Source organism: Rattus norvegicus, chromosome 9 (genome assembly GCF_021556685.1).
Source record: "Rattus norvegicus strain SHRSP/BbbUtx chromosome 9, alternate assembly SHRSP_T2T, whole genome shotgun sequence".
Lineage (NCBI taxonomy): Eukaryota > Metazoa > Chordata > Mammalia > Rodentia > Muridae > Rattus > Rattus norvegicus.
Genome location: NC_141542.1, coordinates 85,828,470 through 85,856,405, shown reverse-complemented (window position 1 = coordinate 85,856,405; position 27,936 = coordinate 85,828,470). Strand labels below are relative to the sequence as shown.

Here is a 27,936-nt window from a genome sequence, read left to right as displayed (position 1 = left end):
TTGCCCAAGTGTAACGTGTGGTCATTAGACAGGAAATGGTTCCACTAATTATTAATTGCTGACCTAGTTACTTTTCCTAGTGCTGTAGTAAAATACTATGACAAAAGCAACTTCAGAAAGGCTTTGTTTCGATTCACAGTCTGACACCGTAATCCATCATGGCCGATAAGACAAGGCAGCAGGAACTTGAGGCTGCCCAGTGGCCATTGTGTCCATTGTCAGGAAGCACAAGTCACTGGACGCCTGACTTCTGCTTGCTTTCTCTTTTTTAGGTAGAGTAGGAACTAAGCCCCGAGAATGGTATCACTCTCGATAAGGGTGGGTCTTGTACCTCGATTAACATAATCAAGATAATCCCTCGCGGCATAGGCTAACCTCATCTAAATAATTGCTCTTAGTTTATCGGTGTCCCAAGTGTTTCCAGTCTCTGTGGGTTGACAGCACTAAGCATCAATAATCATTAATCATTTATTAATCATTTCCCTTCTATTCGTTAACATGGATGGAAACATACTGTTTATATAGGTATTTTACCCATTTTATAGACAGGAAAAATTGAGGTTCAGAGAGATTTAATGACTTGTAAAAGGTCATTTGAATGCTGGAATTCCCCATACGTATTTACATTGACTTTCACTAAAAGTCATTAGGTTATGTAATTGGTGTTTATAATCCGTAATCTAGAATGACATGGGTTTCCTACATAACTAATCTTTTTACAGTATTTTGCTGCCTATGAATACTGAATAAGTATTTGCCAACAGTACTTAGCTCTTCCCTATCTTTCTCTTCAAAAGAGGAAAACAAAGATGACAGTAACTACTCCAATTAAAGAAAAGAGTAGTGACTTTGACCTCCCTCCAGATGCCAATGTACTAGTATTTAAATTATCTTGTGTATATAATGTACAATTTCCTACCTTGAAGCTGTCTATGCCAGGTCTGGGAAGATGGCCCAGAGGGTAAACATCTTGGCACAAGCGTGGGGACCTGAGTTCAGATTCCCAACAACCATGTCGTATCTGATGTGACCACGTAGGCTTAAACTCAAACACCGTGGAGGAGAAACACGAAGGCCCCAGGTGCAGGTGCGAGCTGGCCAGCCAACTTAGCCATACCAGTTAGGCCCAGTTCAGTGGGAAACTCTGTTTGAAAAAGTAAGGCAGCTTGTTGAGAAAAGCGGTGGTGTCAAAGTCTGGCCTTCACACATGCAAATAACACACAGAAATAGGCAGGCATGTGTATGTGTGTGTGTGTGTGTGTGTGTGTGTGTGTGTGTGTGTGTGTGGTGTGTGTGTGCATATACACACATACCCCCCTGCAACAAATAATTTTAAAGACCCATGTTAATATACTTTATTTTCAAAAATTTTACCATTTTAGTAACCTATCTACTTTATTTTGGTAATTTTATGTCATCATAGAAAAAGTTCTTTTCAGGCACTTACTTTAGGGGTAATTCCGTAATGTCCATCAAAGACATGACATGGACAGTCATTACAGACTCCATTATCTGTGTGAACATGGTCAGTGCTCTGTTACCGTTCTATTTTCAGAAACTCAATTTCCTACATTGATGTTGGGAACTGTGATTACATGCTGCAAGGCCAATCTGACCCTTTTACTTGGTACTGCTTTATAAGAGAACACATGGAAATATTTGTCTTACCTTAGCAATATTGTTGACACTCTCAAGCACTCTTCTTGTCCTAAGCACCAGGACTACTCAGAGCTAATGGTTGAATTATGCCGACCTTCTAGCAACTCACTGTATAAGTGTTCATTAGACTGGCAAGCCCACAGTCTCGGGAAATGCAAAAGTTCAAATTGTTTTTTTTAAAAAACATTTCTTATTATGTAAAATGCTGAAAAATCTTTAATAGGTGTTTTCAATATGCTAGTTTATGGGAAAACACTGTTTTCACCTTTGTTAAATTTCTGACATTTTCATTTTGTGTGACCCCGAAATCTAAACATGGCCTTTTTCACATAAGAGTTTGTACAGTGGATTTTAAATTGCTTTTCAATATAAAATGCTCAGGAAGTACCAGTTGATTTTTCAAGCTGAGAAATAAATTCAGCTTAGATTCTACTTCAGGAAAAGCTTCTTCTTAGTGTTTTCCAACAAATGTCCAAATGACTATTAAAATTTATATGCTACATGATAATTCATTTCTCTTCATTTATGGTTAGGAAATTTATCCTCCAATTCTTTAGCTGATGTTCTTTCACTCTGTTTAGAGTATCTGTCCATCTGTCTCTTTTCATTTTCAGTATTAACTACTGCCATCGGCTGTATAGTCTAATGGTTAGAGTTAATGTTACACTCATTTTCCCAACTCTTTTGAAAAAAAATTGAATCACACTTGATACTTAATATCCATTTGCAGAGTAGGCAGATGATTTGATGTATACCTTCTGATTAGCATAGCTATAAATTTTAATAGTTACCACTTAATTTTATCTCTGTGATCATCTCTCTCTTCCTTTATTGTTCTAATAAGACAAGATTTACATTGTTGGTGAAGTTTAAGTGCATAAATATTAACTGTTGTGATTTGAAAGAGAAAGGCCCCAGCAGCCTCATATACTTGAAAAATTTGGTTCCCGGTTGGTAGAATTGTTTGTGAAGGATCAGGAAGTGTGGCCTTCTTGGAGAGATGTGCCACAGGAAGAAGGCTTTGAGGTTTCAAAACACCCACATTATACCCAGTTACCTCTCTCTCTTTCTCTCTCTCTCTCTGCTTCCCCTCTCTTGGCCGTTTCTGCCACCTCGTTGGAGTGATGTTTTTGTAAACTGTGTGAAGATGTGTTTCTGTCCTTTCTTACTTGTCCAAGGCACCCTCTGGTTGGTTAAAATAAAAAGACTATGGCTAATAACAAAAGGAGGAATAGTAAGATGGGACTTTTGGACAGAAAAAGAGACTCTGGGAAGTGGAGAGGCATGATGAGACTTGCTACCTCAGAAGCAGGCTGAAGAGGAAGGAGAGCCTACTAATCAACCATGTGCCAGAATTCAGATTAGTATAAATGGGATAATTGAGGTACAAACTAGTGAGAAACAATGCCTAGGTATTAGGCCAAAATCATGTAAGTAAATATAAACTCCATGTCATTTTTGGGAACAGAGATGGACATAGAAAGGCTTGGTTACATCAGCATGCTTTTGTTCCACCATCATGGAGTCTAACCTTCTTAAACCATAAGTTCAGGTGGACACATCCTCCCTGTCTTTTATAATTTGCCTTGTCACTTTTTCTCTTTTCTTTTCATAGCAAGAGAAATCAATACAACAGCCTTTGGGACCAGGAAGTTGGGCCTTGCTGTGACAGGTCTGACCGTGTGGTTTTCTGGAAGAAGGTAGAAGAGGTTAGAATTTCAGACTGGGAAAACAGTTGAATATTGTTTGTACAACTTAATGGGCCACTGAAGTGGCAGCTTGGAAGCATTCGTGCTGAGAGCTGTATGGACTGTGGATACCCTGCTCCGGAAGTTTCAAAGGGAAGCAATATTAACAACTGAACTAGAAGCCATTTATGTTTTATTTTGGCTAAGGAAGTGGCTATTATCTGCCCTTGTCCTGGGAATTTGTCTAAGGCTGAATTAAAAAAGTAGAGATTACATTTATTGTTTGGCTGAAGAGATTCCAAGATAGCTTAACATTGATCTGGCTTATGGTTATTAATACTCTGTGTTCTGCAGGTGTGCAATGCAAAACAGCAGTGGCCAACAAAGAAGTAGAAAATGTACAGTTTGAAGAGGAGAGGAACGCCAGTAAATCTGATTCTGATGTGGGAGCAAAGGGCTATGCTAGAAGACATAGAGATCAAAACAGAACCTTTTCTGCATTGTAACAGAAGGAGCCCTCAGTGAAGGATGACACTCAACTAATCCTGTTCTCCAGGAAAAGAAAGGGGCTAAGGAATTTATTGCAACCGAGAAGCAGTAACAACTGCAAACATGATGTAAAAGGGGTAGGGTCCACCCCGAGTTAGAAGTAGAAGTAAGCAGTGTTGTCTACATGGTTTTAGACACAAAGGCCTCCATATTGGGACTCATCTGCCACACACCTGGCCTCAGTGGCTTTCCTTAACCATGGAGGGAGATTGTAAAAACACTTTATTCTTACTTTTGTTACTACCTCAATTCTGAATCCCCACTGGGACTCCTCTGGGATATCCTGTTGTTGTCCTGTGTCATAGAGATCCTGCAGCTTTGGTTCTATAGGACCAGGCACCTCACCACATGCTCCAGCAGTTCACTGATAGGGTAGATATTGGTGTAGGCTGACTCAAAGCCCTGGATTTGGGCTTGGTTGGTCCGCCCACCAGCTCTTCTGCAAGGGTAGCTCTCAGGGACTTTGCCTAAGTGAGCAAACCACAGGGTGTAGTTTCTTAATGGTTCACCCTTTTTCTCACATAGAGAACTTGTTCACATTTTATCAAGGGGTTGACACATTCCCTTCTAAATATTGCAGCATGCTAAGAGTGTGTATTCTCTGGACAGTGCAGTTTCCTTAATAAGGATAGACAGTATTTTTTTATGATCTGGCAACATGTGTACTATAAGAAGAAATACAGAAATTAAATTCCCCAAACTACATGTTGAGAGTCCAAACAAGAATCAGAAATCAAGGCAGTTATTTTTAAGGACCAGTGAGAACTAATTTTGAAGAGGTTGACTGAAAAAGTCCCCTAGGGCGTTACAGAGATAGCAACTCTCAGAAGCATCAGCACCTGTCGGAGCGAGTGAGTGAAATAAACTCTTAGTTACTAACACGCTCAGATGAGAGGATTTCTCTTCAGCGTTTAAGATGCAGAAAGTGGTGCTGATCGGCTAGCTAATGCTGATGTTCTAGGAAAGGGGACATTGTGAGTTCTGGCCAAGTAATATCATTCAGTTAGTGTGGATGATAATGGTGTTGCAATGATTCTGTGAAGACTGGGGGAAAGCTCAGAGATTATCTTTTATTGCTTTATTTCAACAGACTGACATTTCCAGGATGAAAAAGTGGGGTTGAGGTGGTACCATGAGAAAAAGGAAGAAAACAGGATGCAAAGTACTCTTTTTACCCTTACACTTTGGTAGTGTACTGGTTGGTTTTGTGTGTCAACTTGACACAAGCTGGAATTATCACAGAGAAAGAAGGCTCCCTTGAGGAAATGCCTCCATGAGATCTAGCTGTAAGGCATTTTTTTCAATTATTGAACAAGGATAGGAGGGCCCATTGTGGGTAGTACCATCCCTGGGCTGTTTGTCCTGTGTTCTATAAGAAAGCAAGCTGGGCAAGGCAGGGGAAGCAAGCCAGTAAGTAACATTCCTCCATGGCCTCTGCATTAGCTCCTGCTTCCTGCTCTGTGTGAGGTCCAGTCCTGACTTCTTTTGGTGATGAACAGCAATATGGAAGTGTAAGCTGAATAAACCCTTTCTTCCCCAACTTGCTTCCGGTCATGATGTTTGTGTGGGAATAGAAACCCTGACTAAGACAGTTCCTACTAAGACTCTCCTTCTGGCAGAGCTTGATGATGAACCAGTTGACAAAGCAGAATGGTTTGCAGAATCTCAGGAGCAACATCGTGGGGCAGAATAGACATGGGTAACAAGTGCTGTTGTGATCAGGAGCGATGGGTCAGCAGATAGGAGCATTTGCTGTTCAAGTATGTGGCTTGAGTTTAGATCTCAGAACCCATTTCTAGGAGTGGAAAGAGGAGGATTGCTGGGGCTTCCTGGCTGTCAACTCAGCTTCATGTTCACCAATATAATCTTGACTAAAAGAATTAAGGAAGAGTGATGCGGGGGCGATTCTCAAACTCTTTCTCTGGCCTCCACATATAGAGGTACACAAACTCATTCATATATGTGCATACCACACACACACACACACACACACACACACACACACACACACACACACACACATAAGCAGAGGGGGGCATAGTGTGACAGACAAACATCAATGAGGAAACAGACATTTGAAGAGGTGTAATACACTCTCTTATTTAGATAACAAAACAAACCAACCAAGAAGAAATGAGCAGCATAGGGCAGACACTGGGTCATAACTAGTGGTAGTTATATATAAAACTAATTAGGCAGAGTGAACAAAGATATAAGAGTTGGGAAATAATATTTTCTCATCCACTCTTCTCCCATTTTCCTGTTATGTCTTTCTGTTACAAATTGAGAAACTATTTCTCACCGATATTCTGGATACAGTGCACAGCTTTGGCAAAGGCCCCACAGTGATAACCAACCCACTGTGGACTAAAATTTCTGAAACTATGAGCCCAAATAAATGTTTTCTCATTGAAAACTAATAGTCTTAGGCAGAATGTCATAGTAATAGAAAACTAGCAACTTATCTAGCAGAGAAGCAGTGTAGAAACTCTATGCCGAGAATTTAACTGAGGACTGGCCATATAAGTACCCTGTACCTATGATATAATGACATTTTTATCTCCCAGCTAGAATTTAGCATAAACTATTTAATTATATAAATCTTGAAACACAATGAACTGTTCTTATGAGGGAGTAGTGAGATTTCTAAAACCCATTCCCAGGCATCAGTCAAAGACCAACTCAGCAAATCTTGATAAGGACTGAAGGCTCAGCTCTGGGATGCCAACATTTTCTATATGCCAACATTTCTATAAGCCAACATTTCTATAAGCAGGGATTCATGTCTTATTCCTTAGGAAGTTTGGCAGGTATGCCCTTCCTATGTTATCATATTTGAATGTTTCACTAAAGAATTTTCTATTACATATCTACATGCAAAACTTTGCTTGTAATGTTTACTTGTATCCTATCACACAGCCACTAGGCTATACCACATTATATAATGTTTATTCAGTATTTAACCATTTATAATGTGTTCAAATATGGTGAGGAAAATAAAAACAATTTGAATTTTTTTCAAATAGAAAGACATTTTTCCCTCCATAGATCATTTAGCATGATCTAATTACATCTAATACTCCAAATTACATCCAGGACCAAGGAGGATAATTTTCTAGAAAAAACTTGGAGACATCTGTAAAATCCCCATGTGGTAACCTCAACTTCTCTTTTAAGATTTACTAGAGAAGGGTTGGGGATTTAGCTCAGTGGTAGCATGCTTGCCTAGCAAGCGCAAGGCCCTGGGTTCGGTCCTCAGCTCCGGAAAAAAAAAAAGAAAAGAAGAAGAAAAAGATTTACTAGAGAAGATACGTTCACATTTTTTTTTCTTAGACACATGTTTCAAACTCTTATGCAAGAGGCTCTTATTGGTAAATTCCAACAGCAGGAACTCTTGCAAATTCAGTTCTAATCTTTTAGCTTTTGTGATATGGACGACACAAATGCCAACTAATCAAAAGTAATTTTGATACTAGTACTTAGTTGTAAATAGACATGTGCGGATTGTGTCTGTGACAACATACTTTCACAAACAAGACATCTGCCACAATGAAGCAAACTATTTTAAAGAGTAATTAAAATTAAGTGATGTTTAACTGATTGACAAATAAAGAAGATAAAAGTCTAATGATTATGAGGACATGAAATGCATTATTTCAATAAATTAAAATTAAAATGGATTAATGTATTTCAGAAAAATGAATTTTGTTCGTGGAAAGCATCACAACCTCCATATTAGAGGAATCATAATTGTGAAATTAGTCTTAAAATATTCACATGGCAGTAATGGGAAATGGGGGTTTATAGAAATGCAGAGTGGTAAGCAGTTCATAGAAGGACGTCTTTCAAAATCCATTTCCAGGGTGAAATGCTTTTAAAGATTAATTCACCTGGCTTCTTGTTCATCATTTTTGACCTATTTCTAGATTCTTTCTACCACTGACATTATAGAAAACAATTTGATCAAAACACCATACAGAGAAGTTTTCTTGGAAGTCTACACATACAGTTCTCATGAAGTCACTGCTCATTTGCAGATCCCACCAACACACTTTTAATCTGCTCTATTCAACTTTCTAAAAATTGCCATGACTCTTCTCACCATCTCTGTAGTGGAATGAATTATTCTTACTATTTCTGTTCAATTTAGTGTCCATCTGTTCTGTCCAGTATGCTGAGAGACAGTCTTCCATAAAGCATATGACTATTTTGAAGCTTGACTTCAACTCATGTTAATCATCTTTTCCATTGAGCTGTTCGCTCCTGGTTTCCCCACCTTTCCCAGTCCTCCAGCTCTTCAGTATTGTCCTTAGTGAGCTGAACTGTCCATTGGCAGAACATATTCCCTAAACCTTGTCTGTTGTTACATTGTTAGTGATACAGTACATACTTAGATCTTTCCATGAAGTATTAGTTCAGTGAGCAAGACTCCATTCAAAGTGATTTCCCCAACTCTGGTTAATATAAAATTCCCTTTGTATACTCTGGTATAGATATAATTGACAAGGTTAGAGTGAAAGATGTCCATTGTAGAAAAACCTGGGTTCGGCAGTTTTCTGTGATTTGCTAGTATCTCTGGGAAGATTTGTCCCTGAAATGCTGTGCTATCTGTCTACCATTCAAGCTACAATCAGTCATTTATGTATTTAGTTTACCAGCAGATGCTCTCTCAGGTCCTTCCTGTGCATGCTGCACAAAGGGCAGCTTTACAAGTACCATTGCAGAATAGACATGATTGCAGGTTTCAAGTTGCTTTCCTTTAATGATTCTTCCACTCCTTTGTGTTTAACCCCTATTTCATGAGTATATGAACCCTGCCATATATATAATTATAACTAAATATACTATATACCTTGTTATAAGTAGCAACATAGGTATAAAATGATGAATATTATTTATATCTCTTCTTTGTATGGATTAGTTATTCCTCCCTTTTTGCTCTTTTCAATATAGCATTAGGCTACTGTTTCCATCTAGAATACAGAAGGTATGGGAAGGGGAGCAGATACACCATTTTCCTATTTGAAACTAGCTGGGCTAAACAATTTTTTTCTCTTTGTAAGAGTCTCATGTTATCGCTGTACAGATTCTTAGTAATCAGTTCTCTCTACTTTTGAACACTTTGTAAGAAACCTCTCATACTTGTCTGCACATAAGCTTATTGGATTTCTGTTCGTTGGGTACTTTTTTATTTGGCACAATGTTGACCAAATCACAAAACTCTGATGATTACGGTGAATGGATTTCTATACTGAGAACCATTCCTGTATGAGGGAAATGCCCAAGCTGCAAAGCTTACCATCTCCTTTTGCTCCCTTTTTTTCTTGCTACCAGTGATGTCACCACAATGTCATGCCCAGTTACCCGCAAATGTAGGGTACATACTATCTTTACACTGGTATACTTCTGTATCAACAAAAAAAGTAACAGACTGGCTGAAGTATGCAAGGGATTGGAGGGAGAACAAAGTAGACAGGAGTGGGAAGGAAGGAAGGTCAGAGGGATGGCAGGGTATTTGTGGAATCTTGGGGCCCATTTGTGGCACTTAAGCTTTGGTCAACTTGTAAAAAGATGAACATCTTTACAGTCCATATTTGATTGATTTATGTCTTGTCTTACTTCTTCTGTGCTTAGACTATTCCAGTCAGTATAATTATCTCCAGGTTAATACACATTGGGAGTAAGATAGTTATTCATTTATCATGAGTCAATAATATTCCTTCACTTATATCTACTACACGAGTTTTATCCACTTGTTGACTGATTAACCCTAGGGTTTTCCTCTGGTTTGTGAGTGCGATGCCCAGTGTCACACTGAAAAGGCAGGTGCAGCTTCTCCTTTCGACATTGTGTCCTTTAGATAAAGACACAACAGTAGAAGTGGTCAGTGCTATATTTTATAATTTCAGGAATTATTACATAAGGTAATAGTGGGCTTATGTCATGGGTAACATACTTGCGGCTTATTTTCCAGACAGTGGTTATTGCGTGCCTTCTTTGAGAAATGTCCACTTAGGTTCGTTGCCCATCTTTAGGTCAGTTGTGAGTTTACTGAGTTCTTTGCACATTCCAAATGCTAACCTGTCCTGTCAGTGTGGTTTGTAAATCTTCTCTTCTATAGACTGTGATTCAGAAGTTTTCAATTTGACCTGATTCCACTTGTGTGTGCATGTGTGTGTATGAGTATATAATATATATAATATATATTATATTTTTTCTTGTGTGAAAAACAATTAAGTGAGCAAATATTTATTCTGGTTCACAGTTTGAAATCATAATCCTTCACTGCAGAGAAGTTTTGAGGTGAGGATGGTCGGGCAGCGAATCACACTGGATCCATAGTCGAGAAAGAGAATGAGATGAATGATGTTTCTATATAGAGGAAGGTTCTAAGGTTAAAATCCTGCTCCCTAATTGGTCCTTGATTTGTCAAAGAAGGCAGGTGGGTAATTGTTGAGGGGAAGGTACAGGTGGGACTTCCGGGTCCCAGGAGGAAGAGGGAGACGAAAAAGGAAGGAGACTTTTCTGCCATGCCTTGGAGAAAAAGGGATAGAGCAATCACGTAAGACCTCAGGGAGAGCTAGGGTCTGTGGCCTCTGCTACAGATGGAGGGCCATGGATGTGGAGGAGAAACAGAGAAAATAAATTCGTAAGGGCACACTTTTCCAGGCAGGAGATATCTGTGCCCAGCAATTGTGCTTAGCAGGCAAGTTAAGGTAGCAAGGTTTTGTGTGTGTATCTTTTAACGGTGAGTTCAAGGGTCTCGAGAGTGGGCTGGTAGCAAGACCTCCCAAGGCAAAAGCAGGTGGAAAGAGAAGCCAGGTCAGGATTGGCAGTGGATGATCCTGGAGCTGAGTTGGGCAGAACAAAAGGGAGTCGGGAGGGGCTGGGCAAAGGCAGTAGCGATTTTTAATACTACACACAACGTTACTACATTTCACATTCTCTTTTCATTTCTCCTGAGACCCCAGGCCATGGAACAGTGCCCCTATCAGTATTTAGAATGGGTCTTTCCACATAATTAACATAGTATAAAACCTCCCTCACAAACAAGCCCAGAGAATTGATTCCTAAATCCTAATGTTGAAAATCAAAACTAACCATCACAGTTATAAATGTAGTTTATAATGAGAAAAATTTCCGAATTGTGTTCCTTATCCTCCAGAGAGTCCACAACTGAACTTTCATTCCCAGTAGATAGAATGGAAAGGAAATTGGGTTTCTTAAGAGGTTAAAACACTGAAACAAGATATCTATACCAGTTAGTTTATGTCAACTTGACATGATAGAGTCATCAGAGAGGATGGATCCTCAGTTGAGAAAATGCCTTTTTAAGATCCTGCTGTCAGGCATGTTCTTAGAGATCACTGAGGGAGGTCCAAGTCCACTGTGCGTGGGGCCATCCCTGGTCTGATGGTCCTGGGTTCTATAAGAAAGCAGGCTCAGCAAACCATGTGGAAGCAAGCCAGTAAGCAGCACCCCTCTATGGCCTCTGCATCAGCTTCTGCCTCCAGGTTCCTGCCCTGCTGTGGGAGTGGAAGCCAAATAAACCCTTTCCTTCTCCAGTTGCTTTGTTCAAGGTATTTCTTCATGGTAATAGAAAACATAGCTCAAACATCCATGAGAAAACAAAATCACTCATTTCACCATATTCATGTCTAAAGAGGCACAAATGTGTCTAGTGGTAAAATCTATGAAATTCTTCCACATTGACTTATAACGTAAATATTAGCCTTGAACTTGAGGGAAATTCCAGTAATGTGCTTTGCCCAAGAGTCTGTTTGACCTTGTTCACTCCGAGATGCTAAAGAATGTCACGGCACTGACACTCTTCTTTCTTACTGCAATTATTCCATCAAACTCTCTCCTATGGGTTTATTTTTCTTTGTGAACTATACTTGAAACTGCAGCCTCAGTTTGCTTCCTTAAGAAAGTACATTCTTTACTCAGACGTTAGCTGCTTCTAATGACTGAATAAAAAGGATACTCTACTTGTTTTTCAGTGTAGTAAAAAGGATTTCAAATTCATATAAAAACAGAAGGGGAAAGGACATTTGATTTGATGATGGGGGACAGAGTAGAGACTAAAGAGCATTGGGAAATAATTTATAACCATAGGTTTTAAAAAAAGTTGTTATACGCTATGAAACACATGAAATACAACCAATGTCCTTGAGAATTTTATCTTAGGATTTTGAATAAGGATTCAGAAAGTTTGCTTCTTTATCCTGCTTCATTTGCAGTGCACTCACCTCAATTAGCTGGGGAAATAACAGTGAATTACCAGGTAAGAATGGACGCTGTAACCTTTGACTCCCCGTATTTGCACTCCAGCTACCCTTCGGTGTCTTCGCGTTAGGTTAGCTACTGTTTTATCTTTCTTTTTAGATTTGTACATTTACATTATCAACCATTGTGCATTTAGAAGATCATTTAACACAGAGTTCAGCCAGATTTTCCATGGAGACTTAGATGGGTTTCTCTAACACTATCCACCTTAAAACTATCTACCTTAAGCAACCTGATAGAACAGTTGTGCATTCCTAGCGTGAGGTTAAGGTCCCATTAATTGGGAGCAAGACAGGAAATTGACCTACTGCATGCTATAAGCTCTGTCTTGTCTAACTAAGTCTTTTTTACTATTTTTCTCAGACTTACATTTATTAGCACACCGGACACATATTAATTGGAAGATCTGTTTCTTGTAGGAAAGAACAAGATTTTTTTCCTTTGCACACACCATGTTGCAATTGCAGAAAGTAGTCTCAACAAATACTTTCATTGTATGTTTATTAATATATGTATAATTAAGTAAAAATAATTTCAAAGACACAAATATGCAACCTGAGCTACTTCGTTATTCATGGGGATGCTCAGAGTTTAATGTATCCATTGCCCAAATATTTAATACAGGATTATTCATCATGGGGATATTTTAACTAATAGGGGCACGTTGGGGTATTACAGATAATAAGTATAATAACAGTACACAGCCAGACATGGTTTCTGCCCTCCTAGAATACATAATTTTCCCCCAAAATTTAATATAAGCCAATGTGGAAGAAAGCTCTGTTCTTACATACATCATCAGGTCACATAATGTTGATAACTGGAACGTATTAATGTCTTGGACTTCCGTCTTTCTGCTCTCCACATTGCTACATTAATATGTGCATAAGATATAAAATTATTCTGCATCTATGAGACTATTCTTACTACTCTACTGCAAAGATTTAATATTATATTCATATGGACGGTGTGATAGGGCTGTGTGGTACTATAAATTCTGTTTTGATGCTCTTCTCACCCTGATAATATTTATATGAAAGAACATCTTACTTTTTGATATAAAGTACAGTCATTTTGCACAGACTGCCGGGTTTTTATTCTCTACAATGATCCTTTCAGATAGAAGGAGGATTTAGTGTTTACTAACATAACCATACCCTGTTTATCTAAACAAAGTGGCTTGGCCTCCCTTCAAGGACTGATGTTTACAAACAACAAATAATATAATGAACCAGAAGTCCTTTACTTATAAAATACAAATATAGTTCATATGAATTGTGTAAATAGTATCTAATAGTCACTTCACATAAATCTTCCATGTGTCTGACTTTGAGTAAATGATTACAAAACATATATATTCTATAATTACATTTTTTGTGAAATGCTCATATAAGAGAAAGAAATAGAGACATACAGGATCATAAGAGCAAGAAAGAGGGTATTAGCTAGAGAAAACAGTGATTTAACTGCTATTGCTAACTGCTTGAACTTAAAAAAGACTTATGTTCATCTACATTTTTCTGTAGTTTCAAATTTTTTAAACCAGAACAATATAATGAAAAGAACACAGCAACTGCCTCCAGACAGTTCTCTGCCTTTAGGTTTTTATGAGTCTAACAACTACACCTGTCTTTATAGTACAACATTAGTTGTTTGCTATTTAAGGGCACCTAGGAATGTTCTTCTGTATAAAAAAATACACTGCAGAATGAAAGCCTGTATTTAGCTGTTGAAGATTTAAATTAAGATACAAATACTCTGGGAAAGGGTCATTACATCACAAATGCTTTTTATTGGGTTATACTTTCAGATCTTACTTGGTTTGGTAATATGAAATACTGATCTACCAAAGTGTGAAATAAAACATTTGCTAAACCAATGTTTTCTTTTAGCTATTAGCTGTATATAAAGCCAAGACCCTAAAAGAATCTATATTAGATATTTCCCCCAACATATGAGATCAGTACCATTCTCTGAGGGTTGAAAGTTGGTACTTCTGTGATTGTCTAGAGTAAAGAAAATGCTTCCTGGTGATCACTCAGGGTGATGGTTGATCATTGTCAGTTTCACTGGGTTTGGAGACACCTAGGATGCACAGCTCTGTGAGTATCTGTAATGGAGCTTCTAAAAGGGTTTTGCTAAAAAATGAAGGTCCATCTTAGATAGCACCATTCTATGGGTTCGGGTCTTAAACTGAAAACAAAGGGCAGTGTAGTCTTAGATTTTTTCAAAACCTACCTTAATAGGAGTTATCAAATGCTTCGACCCCCTTCTAACCCATTGTCCAAAGGTAGGGAAGAAAAGATGATAAATAGGACAAGAGGATGTGGACCTGTTTAGAAGTAGTTCTTTGGGGGTGATTCCATAATCTGTTGTCAGGATACCAGCAGTCCAGATCAGTAGTGTTAAGATACCAACAATCTAGTTCAAAAAGTGTTACCAAACACAAATCAACTGTGATGGCACGATCCAGCAGAAACAGCCAGGCCTCCGCTGAATTGGCATGAATCAGCAGGAACAACCAGAACCACCAGAAATATGAGAAGGAATTCTCTGAGTGACTTAAAACTAAGTGAAGCAGTGAATCCAATGAAGCTTTGCATGATGAGTGGTGCAATCTCCCAGTCACTGTCTGTTGTGATCTACTTATGTGCTTTCCAAACATATCTTCTCACAGGTCTGATTCATATCACATGAGTCTGCATCACATGATACAACCAGAAATTTCCACTTAAGGAAGGGGTTGGGGGTAAGGCAAGAAAGTAAGCTGAGCATCAAAATTTGTCTTCCTCTGTTTTGTGGAAAGTAGATTTCTGTGTGACCAGAAGCCTTGCTCTCCTGCCACCACAGCTATGGCCACTCTTACTGTCACAGCTTTCCAGTCATGATGAACAGGACTATCAGATGGTGAGCCAAGTTTCCTGAAGTTGTCTTTGTCATTTATTTTTCCATTTCAAGGGTTAAGAGGAATGATGGCAATCTCTTGTTTGTGGTACAGGCATGTAGGTTCTTCAGACCAGATTCAGTGGGGATACATGAGGGAGGGGGGACAATAAAGAGGACTGAAGTGACATTTCCAGCTTAGTCCTCTTCACAGTCATCCAGAGAAAGAGCAATTCTAGTTGGTAGAAAACCAGTAATTGATCAATTCATATATTACTTGAGTTATTATAATTACATCTTGGTAAGATATCACACACCACCAAGATTCAGGCAAGAAGCTAATGCCTAAACTATTTTTTGTCCTTTCTGCTACTGGGCCCTCTATAAGTTTCAAACTTTCAACATGTATTCCTGTAGTTTTAATGGAAGGTTAGGTGCCTGACTACTTTCTTTTAAAGGTTTATTTATCTATTTTATATGAGTACACTGTAGATGTCTTCAGGCACACCAGGAGAGGGCATCAGATCCCATTACAGATGGTTGTGAGCCACCATGTGGTTGCTGGGAATCGAACTCAGGACCTCTGGAAGAGCAGTCAGTACCAGCCCCTGGTACCTAACTATTTTACCAACCATTTTCTTCATATTTTGATTCATCTTTTGCTTCTTCATATCACTCAAGACAACACCACATGGAGTATCCGAAGCCCAGTGTCCAAGTTAATCTCCGAGGTTAAGGAGATTTTAGTTCCTAGACACTTTGGGGAGAACACCCTGCTAGATTTCAGAATGGAAGATTTTTAGTAACCTGATACATGAAAAAGAATAAGAATTAGAAGAAGGAGGAGAAGGAGGAGCAAGAGGAGGAGAGGAGCAGGAAGAGGAGGAAGAGGAATAGGAAGAGGAGAAGAAGAAGAATCTTATTTGAGGACCTTTCCTTTTGTCTGTCTTTCAAGTCTAGATAGTCACCAGACATAAGCTTGACAAGGCAAAGTGAATTGTCAATACTGTCTAGGTTTGTGAATTGTTTTGCAAGCTTTATATTTAAGTTTCTGTTTTGTTCATTGTGATTATAAGCAACAGAAAGTGGCTGTGGCTTCTACATGGTAAATAAGTCTCTCCCTTCCCCCCACCTCTCTCTTCCTCCCTCCCTCCGTCTGTCCCTCCCCACCACCTCTCTCTCTCTCTCTCTCTCTCTCTCTCTCTCTCTCTCTCTCTCTCTCTCTCTCTCTCTGTATGTGTGTGTGTGTGTGTGTGTGTATGTGTGTGTTGGGGTTGTAATGGCTTAGGGATGGGGGTTCACAGATCCAATACAAAGTTGGAAAGTCAGGCTCAGAAACACTCAGGAATAATAATCAACTGGAGAAAATCCAGTGTGCAATTTATTTTCAAGAACAATATTTTCAGTAACAGTATAGCACCCCTCTACACTGAAAGAAAACTTCAGCCAACCTGCAACATTCATTTAAGGTTCAAAGGCTCAAGGAACATGTAACCAATGAAAAATATGGTGAAATCGAGTGTATCCTTGTGATTAAATTCAGTTGAAATATAAAATACAAAAAAAAGAATTAAAAATTTCAACTATGGGTTTCTGGATACATTTTAAAACTATATTTCCCTTCTCCAACCCTGATCTCCATTTCCCTCTTGCTAACCCCTTCAGGCTTCCTTACTTCTGTATCTCCTCTACTCACTCCTTCTTCCTTCTCCTAAACACCTCTCTGGAAAGGAGGGCATTTATATGCTATGCAAGTCTCTACCACTGAGCGATACCACAGCTTTTAAATAGGTTCTTAGAAGATATTTTCACCAGACATATGGACATATGGACAGGCTGAATACCTGGTTTGAACATTGTTTGTATTTATATAAAAAAGCAGTATTTTTCTTATGTACTAAAAGTTTTGTTCTTAATGTACATTTTTCACATTGAATTAGTTTCTTAATTTTCAGTTTACTTGTGACAAAACTACTGTGAACCTGACCAAGAAGCCATGAAGCCAGCTTTTCTTTGGACTACTTTTGTTCCAAATCCCTTTTGCATTGTTTTGAAAGCCTGTGAGGCAAGTTGGGGTGACTCAGAGCTGCACACAGGTGAATCTGATTAGGTAAATACATTGTGGTTCAGAGTGAAGAACTGCTCTTTTCCTTAAGTAGAACAGTGACATCTAGTGCCTAAAAAGTGTCCCTGGATTTGAAAGATCCTTTCACCCACCTCTAGGTTGGGTGAAGAAAAATGAGGGAAAGGTCACATATCTGCAAAGAAGGTCTCCTAGTGAGTTCTCTTCGTCCTTATGACTGTGCCATTAGACTGCACCCCTGCCTAGCAGCTCACATTACTCCAGACTCATTCTGTCAGCCCATTTTTTTTTCTATACTTCTCAGCAAATCTGTAGATTGAGGCTAATTCTGTACTTCCCCAAAAATGTACCCTTAGTTTTTGGCAAATTTCTCACTCTCAGACACAAAATTGGTGGGCCTGGGAAGATGGTTCTGTCTATAAAATGCTTGCTGGTCCAGCAGGAGGACCTGTTTTGACTCTCCTGCCCCACATTAAAAACCCAGGTGTGGCCTCCGTGCCTGTTTCCTCAGCTCTGGGGTGGCTGAAGCGTCTAAATCTCTGGTACTTGCTTGGCATCCGGTCTAGTGAGACCCAGGTTCCGGTGAGCTGTTCCTGTTCCAAAAGATAAGTTAAAGCTGATTGATTTCTGTCCCTCTACCACATAAGCAAAACTGTGTGACCCATGAAGCAGTCATTTCATTGTCTGCTACATTTGCCCCTGTCCCCATTAGTCCTTTCCTTTCTCCTGGTCTTTGCAGTGCTATTTAGATTGCTAAGGCGCTCAGTACTGTTTAGTAAATTACTGGATAGTTGTACTGAGTGCTATTTGCGTTGTGCGCCAAGGTGTGTTGTGCCCCGAGGGCCTCCCCCTTACTGAGACACAAGAAAAATAAATTGTAAAAGTAAACAATTTGAAGGTCAATTATCTATGTTTAGACAACAATTACAATACTTATTCTCTTCCAGATATCCTCTACCCCAGATGTTAAAAATAGGACATAAAATAAAATGGATTTTACAGAGTTAAGACTAAGAATTTCAACAAAAAAAATAACGAAAGTGACCAGAGTAGTGGTGGGGCATGCCTTTAAAATCAGAACTTGGGAAGCAAGATAGGTCATCTCTCTAAGTTAGAGGATAGCCTGGTCTACAGAGTGAGTTCCAGGACAGCTAGATACACACGGAGAGACCCTGTCTCAACAACAACAACAACAACAACAAAACAAACAGAAAAGCAAACATGATGTACACTAAGAAACCCAGATGATGTTGAAGCAGGACAGCTTTTTCTGCTACACTGCTTATTGCAATTAGAATTTTAAAATATAAAATTTGAAGGTGATATATCCAATTCAACTTGGATATAAAGAAGATGCCAATTTTAGGACAAGTACAGGATCAGCCAAGTTGGTGTGGCACACTGGGAGATAAGAAGCATCCCACAGGCTCGAGATCCCCTATGAACAACAATGCCAAGCAACCAGAGCTTCCAGGGACTAAGCCACTACCTAAAGACTATACATGGACTGACCCTGGACTCTGACCCCATAGGTAGCAATGAATATCCTAGTAAGAGCACCAGTGGAAGGGGAAGCCCTGGGTCCTGCTAAGACTGAACCCCCAGTGAACTAGATTGTTGGCGGGAGGGCGGCAATGGGGGGAGGGTTGGGAGGGGAACACCCATAAGGAAGGGGAGGGGGGAGGGGGATGTTTGCCCGGATACGGGGAAAGGGAATAACACTCGAAATGTATATAAGAAATACTCAAGTTAATAAAAAATAATTTAAAAAAAAGCATCCCACATACTAATGCCAAGATGAGTGAGGTTTCATGAAGGATGAAGCAAGTCTCCTTGGACCAGGAGGGACGATAAGCAACTCAGCCTGTTCACTGGTTAGCTGGTTGGTTCCTGTCCAGGGAACTCAACAACTGTGTCAGAGAAAATGGTGTGTTTCGGGGGCAGGTGCCTTAACTTCCATGTGTTAAGCAGTACAACTAAAACATGTAGGAAGTGCAACAATTATTTCATCAACGTTATCCAAACTCCTGAAGTCACTTTGCCTTCTTGAATCAAATCAAAGACCTAATGGAACTCTAATTAGTTCTGGGTAAAATTACTGATTGGAACTTAACACCTGTTCTTGAATAGTGGCAAGTTGAGGGTCTCATTGACTGCCCCATCTGCTTTCCTTGTTTTGTCCTCTTAGAGGTTGATGCCATTTTTTAATTTCAGTGAAATTAGAAAGTTTACATGCAATGAGAAAGCTCACAAGGTTTTACTCTCCAGAACTGGGTACTGTCAGGTAGAAACCACTTTGAGGGTACTGGTTACTGAAGAGCAACCAAGACCCCTCATATTGGCTTCAGGTTATATGTAGAGATGAGAGTTAGATACTTTAGACTTAAAGGGCAATAAAAGAGCTAGGCAACATAATAAGGACTTCCCTCTTATCCAATTCCCTGTTCCATGTCTTTTTCTACAAACATCTTACAAAAGGTAACTTAGGCTGTACAAGTGTATTTCTATAATAAAAATGTATTAAATAGTAATTATCAACTCATACTCTATTTGTTACTAAGCTACAATTAAGTGGGAAAAAAGATGTCTTAGTCAGTGTTCTATTGCTGTGAAGAGACATTTTACAAAAGAAAGCATTAATTAGGGCTTGCTTACAGTTTCAGAGGTTTAGTCCATTAACCAGCATGGAGGGAAGCAAGTAGGTAGGCAGGTAAACATGTTGTTAAAGAAGCAGTGAAGAGTTCTTCATTTAGATATGCAGGTGACAGAAAGTGAGAGACACTGGGCATGGATTTGGCTTTTGAAACCACCAGTGATATACTTCCTCCGACAAGGCCACACCTACTCCGACAAGGCCACACCTCTTAATCCTTTTCAAATAGGGCCACTAAAAGATAACCAAACATTCAAACTACCATATTAGCATTTAGAACAATAGTCGTACTTTAAACATAGTATGTGTTTATGTGTGTGTGTACATATGTATTTAATGAAAAACTATATTGATAATTTTTCTCAACAAAAGACTATCTTAAATTTAGCCACCAGCAAATGCTTGTAAATACAATAAAGAAAAATAATTGTACCAGGAATTAGTGAAAATCCTTTTACAGTGCTATATGAATTGAAAGATGAAAGTGCATAGAATTGGTAGACTATGTATATATATGTGTGTATATATGTGTGTGTATATATATGTGTGTATATATGTGTGTATATATGTGTGTGTATATATATGTGTGTATATATATGTGTGTATATATATGTGTGTATATATGTGTGTGTATATATATATGTACATATATATATATATATATATGGGGAGAGAGAGAGAGAGAGAGAGAGAGAGAGAGAGAGAGAGAGAACAGGGTATATAAACAAGAAAACAATTGGGGCTTGTCTTCCAGAGGTCCTGAGTTCAAGTCCCAGCAATTACATGGTGGCTCACAACCATCTATAATGAGTTTTGATGCCTTATTCTAGCATGTAGGTGTACTTGCAGACAGAACATTCATACACGTAAAATAAATACATAAATCTTAAATAAAAGAAAGAAAACAATTGGCTACTATAATAGCTAATGATGTTTTGTATAGTTTGTCCCCTCTGGGGAAGAATGTATTTACATGTAATCACATAAATAGGAATATAAACATATATTATGTATACATACACATATATGTTTATACGCATCTGTAATGGAATATGCTAGCCCTGTTATCAAGAAACAACAATACAAAGGCATTTGTTTAATTTTCAGATGTTGCACATTTAGTAAGAAGACCTACCATTGAAATTTCAACAGCCAAATTCTAGTTTCATTTCATCTTCAGAGGCTAGAGAACTTTCCAACACATGGATTTTTATATGAAGCTGCATTATATTGTAAATAATGTGTTAGCATGCATAATAGGTTAAAAGTGATGTGCTTACCTATACCCAGGTTTGTATCTTTGTTCTGCTTTTTGTTACCTGTATGACATTCCTATTGTGCTATAGATAACGACCTCCAAAAGGATTTATTTCCCTTCGATGCAGCAGTCCAATCCAGTAAACATGTTGCTGTTAAATTCAGTGTTCTTTCCAAAACATTTATTTTTTTTAAATTTTCGTGTATGACTGTTTTGCCTAGCTGTGTGCATGTGTACCACATGCATGCCAGGTGTCCACAGAAGCAGAATGTTGTAAGCATTCATGTGGGTGCTGGGAACCAAATCTGGACCCTCTGCAAGAGCAAAATGCACTCTTAACCATTGACTGATATCTTGTGATCCAAATTCAAATTGCTTAAGCATTATTGTAGTTGCTTCATTTCATACCTCTGTTAATAGGTCTGTACGTTGTCCATTTCCTATCTAGAGGATAATATCCTAAAAATGACAAGCTCTTCATGGTTGATTCCAAACCTTTTTGAAATGACTGCTTGGGTTATAATGCTCTGTTTTATCTTAGAGAGTTCAGACAGTGTGTCAAGTTCAGCTTACAGATAAATGTAGAAATGTGTTTAATTTAGAGACAGATTCCCCACACTGTAGAATATTCCATATAAGCATTCTGACTCCAGTCTTCTTGCTTGGTCATACCCAGACTCAGAGTTACCCAGGCCCGGACTGGTGAGGAATATTTGCTTCTTGTTGACGCACTAACGTCTTAACCCTGAACCCTAGATGGATTTATTAGTTGCTCTCTTATGTTTTTAAATTTCTATTGATCCTCTGTCATTTTCACATCAGGCATCCCAATCCCACTCATCTTCCTTTCCCTTTGCATCTGCCCTCTTGGCCTTTCATCTCCCCCACCAAAGAAAATAAAGAATAAATAAATAAAAAGAGCACAATGAGACATCTCACTGGAAGCTGCAGTGTGTCATGTTCATTGCAATGAGTCATTGGTATGGTTTGAGGCCTCTGACTTTTGCTACACTATGAATACTGCATCCACCTGGGGACTCCTCTCAGATGTCACCGTTTTCCTGTGTCATAGAGATCCTGCATCTCTGGATAAGCAGGACAACCCCCTTCATGTGCTTCAGCAGTTTGTAGATGAGGTAGATGTAGAGGTGTGCCAATCCAAGGCCCTGGACTTGGGTCTGGACAGTAGCTGGCTCAGCTCTCTCACACCTATACCACCAGGACTGCCCAGGCTAGCTCATTCAGTGCTGTAGTAGGCAATTGGCAGGGCAAACTTTCCTGCTCTCATATTCTTGGGGCTGGCTTTTGCCACCCATGCCTTTGCCACCTGGGTCAGCTCTACTATTTTGCCCAGGCAAGGTGCAGTACACACACACACACCCACTCCCAAGTACTTCAGCAGGGGAGGGGCAGGGATAGTTCTCCAGCTCTCCTGACCTTGGCTCAGTTCTCCCACTTGTGCAGGTAGCCAGAGGCAAAGGGGGAGGGCATTTTTCCTTGCCCATGCCACAACTGCACAGCATGACATAGACCCCCTGATGCTATATGGCCATAGGCTGAGACATGTCCCTCGTTGGTAACATGGGTTAGGACTTCACCACATCCTCAGGTAGCAGGGCATGCTACTCACATCCGGCCATTCCTCTCCACCCTTAAGCCTCCACCTCTCTTTATAGTGCTCTAACCCATCCACTTCTCTTCCTCTCCCATCTCTCCACCACATACCTGCACATCATGGTGCCTCTTGCTGTGGGCCTTGGGACCTAGTTGCTCTCTCATAACTTTGGTTGTTCACTTATCCTAATAGAAGACTGTAATCTATTTTGAGATTGCCCATTACTTTATATTGCTGTATTTTAGTTTGTTTCCACAAATTGATTTTTTTGTTCTCAAAAAATAACCTTTCTGGTGCTTGGCAGACTCAGTTTACAATGATGACTATAGACTGATTAATGTCATTCCATGCTTCTGTTTGATGAAACTGCAGAACATCACCATGAGGGGTTCTCACTCTCTTTGCCATGTGACGACAGGCGGTGGACTTCAGAATAAGGGATACACCATTCCAGCCAGTGTTTCTCTTTCTCTGAACCCTGAAAGACAGAGTCTCCTACATGACAGATGGGTTTATTCCCACCATGGCAAAATGTGTAATTGAAGGCTTTTATGGGGAAAATTGGAGAAGAATAAAAGAAAAGAAACTGCATTTTGAGGGAAAGTTCTCCATGAGGCAAATATTATGTGGTATACTTGGGGTTAGCCATACCTGGTAGGATACTTGGCAAATATCCAAGACCATAATAATCTCTTAAAATACATAAATTAATATAGTAGAAGGTAGTGGTTCCATGCTAAAAGTAGACTTAAGATCTTGGGAGAATTAGAAAAACTAGAAAAGTCTTTTTGTTCAGCTCAATTCAAAGACATTAAAATTACATATTCACATTGGGATTTGAAGTGGGTCAGATAAAAAGGAAGCTATTTTTTTTCAGTGGTTCAATATAACAAGGGACTCCTGCCCTTGATGTCTACCCTTAAATTAAATCTGTATCATCAGGATTTGGGAGAAGTAGAAGGAATGTGAATTATAGACACGGACAGACTAACTCAGGCAAGAGAACGGAAGACACAGGTTAGGACACACATTGCTTTTCACATATGCTTCTCAAACTGATTGACATATGCTTCTCACACTGATTGACATATGCTTCTCAAACTGGCATATGCTTCTCAGACTGAATGATGATTTTCATGTATTTGTCCCTTATTTTTCTTTCCTTTTTCTCTACTATCCTTTCCTTCCTTCCTTTCTTCCCTTCCATCTGTAATTTTTTCCACAGGAAAACTACAAGAAAAACAATGCTGAAGGAAAACCAACCTAATCCATGGTTAGCATTTGTGATTTGTGGGTTTGGTGAAGACAGTGCCTCTGAGGTAGGAAGTGACTAGAGGCACAGCTTACATTTGTGAAGTACTCATCATCCAGTAATGTCCTCAAAAATTTACACTTATTAATCGAAAACACTATTTGATGTTGCTTTCTGTATTCCAAACCTCTCCTCTGATATAACAATAGCTCATTTAAACCTGATAGAAACCCCATGATATGTGATTTCACCATGCTCACTCTCCATGCAAGGAAAAAGGGATACAGAGAGATTAAGAAAAATGCCTAATTTGCACAGACAATAGATCTCTGAGTCAGAACCAGGATTCACTGGTAGGCAGATAGACCTGTGTTCATGAGTGGACCTCTCACAGTTTAGTGACTTGTCTACTAGTCTGACTTTGTTGAGTTATCCTACTTACCCTGTGTACTGTCACATGATTGGCTTTGATTGTGACTTTTCCACTGCTAGCTTTGTTAATTAACTCCTTTGAGCTTCAGCCATCAGCCATGATGAATAATTCATAAACCGTGTGTCTTAAAGACAATGATCACTTGATAAACTGACAGTGGGTTAGAAGTGTTCCTGTTAGAAAGTATTCTATGCTGCATGCCTTAGGACAAATAGGTGAGTGCCAACACTTACCATCACTATTGGCAGACGGCCTGCATTTAGTCTTCAGAACAATTATAATGAGTTTGAGTTCAAAAGAGAACGTGATCAACGTTTATTTAACTTTGACTTGGATGTAGTCTTTTAAGAATAACAGAATTTATAAATTTATAAAGGGTGGACTCACATGAACAGGTACAACACCTATGAGAAACCAATAAGACAAATATCAAACAGCAGAAAATTATGCATACAGGAGGAAATTGAGGCACCAGCATGGGGCCAGTGAGGTGGGATGGTTCAGTAGGTAGAGACACTTGCTCACTAGACTGGCAACCCAAGTTTGATCCGTATCTCACAAGATGGCAAGAGAGAAAATGACTCCTTAAAGTTATCCTCTGACCTTCATTCCTGTGCTGAGTGAACATGCCTGAACACCCATATATACACTAAGTAACAAGAGAATAGGAATGATTCACCAGAATGAACAAGAATAAATTTATAGCTTTATTAGACAGATTTAAACCAAGCAAACTATTCAACATCAAACTCTTTAATTATGTCAATATGTAGCATCACTAATATAAAGACACAAATTTCCAAAAAGGATTTTTGCAGATACTCAAAATTCTTTAAATTATGCATGTGTTAAACAGTTCTACTGCCAAGAATATACTTTAATAGAGTAACTTGTGCAGAGATTCAATCTCAATGACCCTCTCCAAAATCTCCATTAGCTCAGACTCTAGGGTTATATTCCAATCAAATGGTTTTGACCCTACAAAGCAGAAAAGTAATAATATATTTGAAAGAAACCCAATGATGATATAGTTGAAAATATTGAATTGAGGGGGAGGCTAGGGTTCAGCATAAAAGATGAGCAAAGTAACATTGAAGGTTTGCATGGAGAAGCATCTCAGTCCTCTGGAAGAACTCAGTGAAATCATTCAGTCTATTTTCATACCATATGCAGAGTGCAAACAATCCCCAATGTACAGGCTGGGTAGACAGAGCTCGAGATCAGTATGACAAACTTTAAAACCTGTCTGGGTTGGGGGAGATTCTCAAACGATGGCCTGAGAAAACGGTTGAGTCTGTGAAGTGTTTGCTTCATACACACGAGGGTCTGAGTTTGGATTTCTAGCATCAAAGTAAAATTCATGTGTACTGATGACCCCATGCTGGCAGTGGGGAGACAAATGAACCCCTGATGCTCACTCACTAGCCAACTAGTCTAGTAGAATTGGAGATCCACCTCTAGGTTCACTGAGAGGAAGAACTGGCATTGGACTCTGGCCTGCTTTTGCACATGAGCACACACATAACAAGCCCCAGCCCCACCCCATATATACTCACACAGAGAAATCCTCTAAAGAGTGTTTGGCAGGCAGAATCAGAAGAGGGCAGAGGTGTTGGTGGGGACACAATATTCAAGTGTCTAACTGTCACCCAGCATAGAGTAAATCACCTCGATGGAGAGCACACACACACTCAAATAGATAGTTTCAAATCTGAGCCCACAAGATTGTCCTAATTAACAAGTGGACACACATACACACAAACACACACATACACAAACACATACATACACACCAACAAAAACAGAAACCAAAACAAACCCAAAGACAACAACAAAGGTTGGAATGATTTATTTTAGTGGGGTGAGAGATTCTCCATCTGTCTAATGCCTTGACCCTTTGCTGCCATTCCTTGTGTGTGGTGACCCCAACCATTTTTGTTGCTACTTCATAACTGTAACTTTGCTACTGTTATGGACCATAATGTGAGTGGCTTTGGAGATAGAGGTGTGACAACTGGGTCGTGACTCACAGGTTGAGAACCTCTGACTTAGCGTGAGATAAAAGAAGGTAGTGGTGAGATCAAAGAGAATGCACTCTATACTTGTACAAAATTTTCAAAGAATAAATCTAATCAATAAAAATTGCAGAAAAAGATTTAAGCAGCTCTGAGAAGCAAGGCTCCAGCACAGAGTAATGATGAGGTGAGAAAACATTGATTTAGCAGTGTCATTGTTTAAAGATCTCTAGTGTTCAGAGCTGTTCTAAGGCGCAGAATTTTACAAAGGAAGGTGGTGGCATTCATTCAATTTTAGTTTTGAGGTGATCCTTCTAACTGTCAGAATTGATAAGGATATGGACTCAGGTGCATACAGTGTCTAAAACAGACGTGAGAAACAAGTAAAAAGAGCATCAGTTGGAAATTATGTAAAAAGGAGAAACATTAAAGCTCCAGTCAGAGACTGGTAAGGTCAGTAGTTAAAGACACTTGCAAAGGCAGGAATTCAGTTCCTTAGATCTCACCATGGGGCAGGAGAGAACTGATTCCTGAGAGTTGCCCTCTGGCTGTCATACTGATTTGATCAGTGCATATAACAAGCCTGTATTATACACAGTCATATGTTTGTAGAAATTCGAATATTACTCAAGGAAATAGAAAGGCTAACTACCTTGATTTGATATTTTCCAATATAATATTTTTATTGTTTATTTGGGAATTTCACATATTGCACCCTAGTCACATTCACTTCCCATTTTTCCCAGGTATGACCCCCTTCCTTGTGACCTCTTCCTCAAGAAGAAGAAGGGGGAGAAGGGCAAGAGGAGGAGAAAGTGGAGAAGGCAAAACAACACCACCAACAACTACAACAACAACTTAAATTTGTCTTCCCATATACTCTCTGGATCCTGGTCATACTCTCAGTGGCCAGCTCCTTAAAGAAAACTGAGTCCTTCTCCATCCACAGCCCTGCCAGAGGTTATCAACTGTGAAAGGCTACACTTTAGCATTTTTATCATAATTCAGAGCACTGCTGGTTTTGCCTCCATGACAGAGGATGCACCTAATCCTGGGGAGACTTGAGGGCCCAGGGAAGGCAGAAGTGTCCTCTCAGAAGAAAGGGGGAGGGAGAATGGGATGAGGAACTGTTGGGGGGGGGACTGAGAGGGAAGCAACATCTGGAATGTATATAAATAAAATAAATTTTAAATAGAGTTCCCTTCAATGGCTTCCTATCAAGTTGGTGGGATTGCAGACTGGTAAAACCATTCTGGAAATCAGTCTGGAGGTTCCTCAGAAAATTGGACATTGAACTGCCTGAGGATCCAGCTATACCTCTCTTGGGCATATACCCAAAAGATGCCTCAACATATAAAAGAGACACGTGCTCCACTATGTTCATCACAGCCTTATTTATAATAGCCAGAAACTGGAAAGAACCCAGATGCCCTTCAACAGAGGAATGGATACAGAAAATGTGGTACATCTACACAATGGAATATTACTCAGCTATCAAAAACAACGAGTTTATGAAATTCGTAGGCAAATGGTTGGAACTGGAAAATATCATCCTGAGT

At 39.3% G+C, this 27,936-nt stretch overlaps 1 long non-coding RNA gene across 2 annotated transcripts in view; it reads left to right on the top strand.

Moving 5' to 3' along the window:
- The window catches only part of LOC120094697 (uncharacterized), a 99,972-nt gene extending 72,388 nt beyond the window's left edge, over positions 1-27,584 (top strand). For both annotated transcript variants that reach the window (XR_015629970.1, XR_015629971.1), the window contains one exon: positions 27,124-27,584. This is a non-coding gene — a long non-coding RNA (uncharacterized LOC120094697). The remainder of the gene's footprint in view (positions 1-27,123) is intronic.
- Positions 27,585-27,936: the final 352 nt, after the last annotated feature.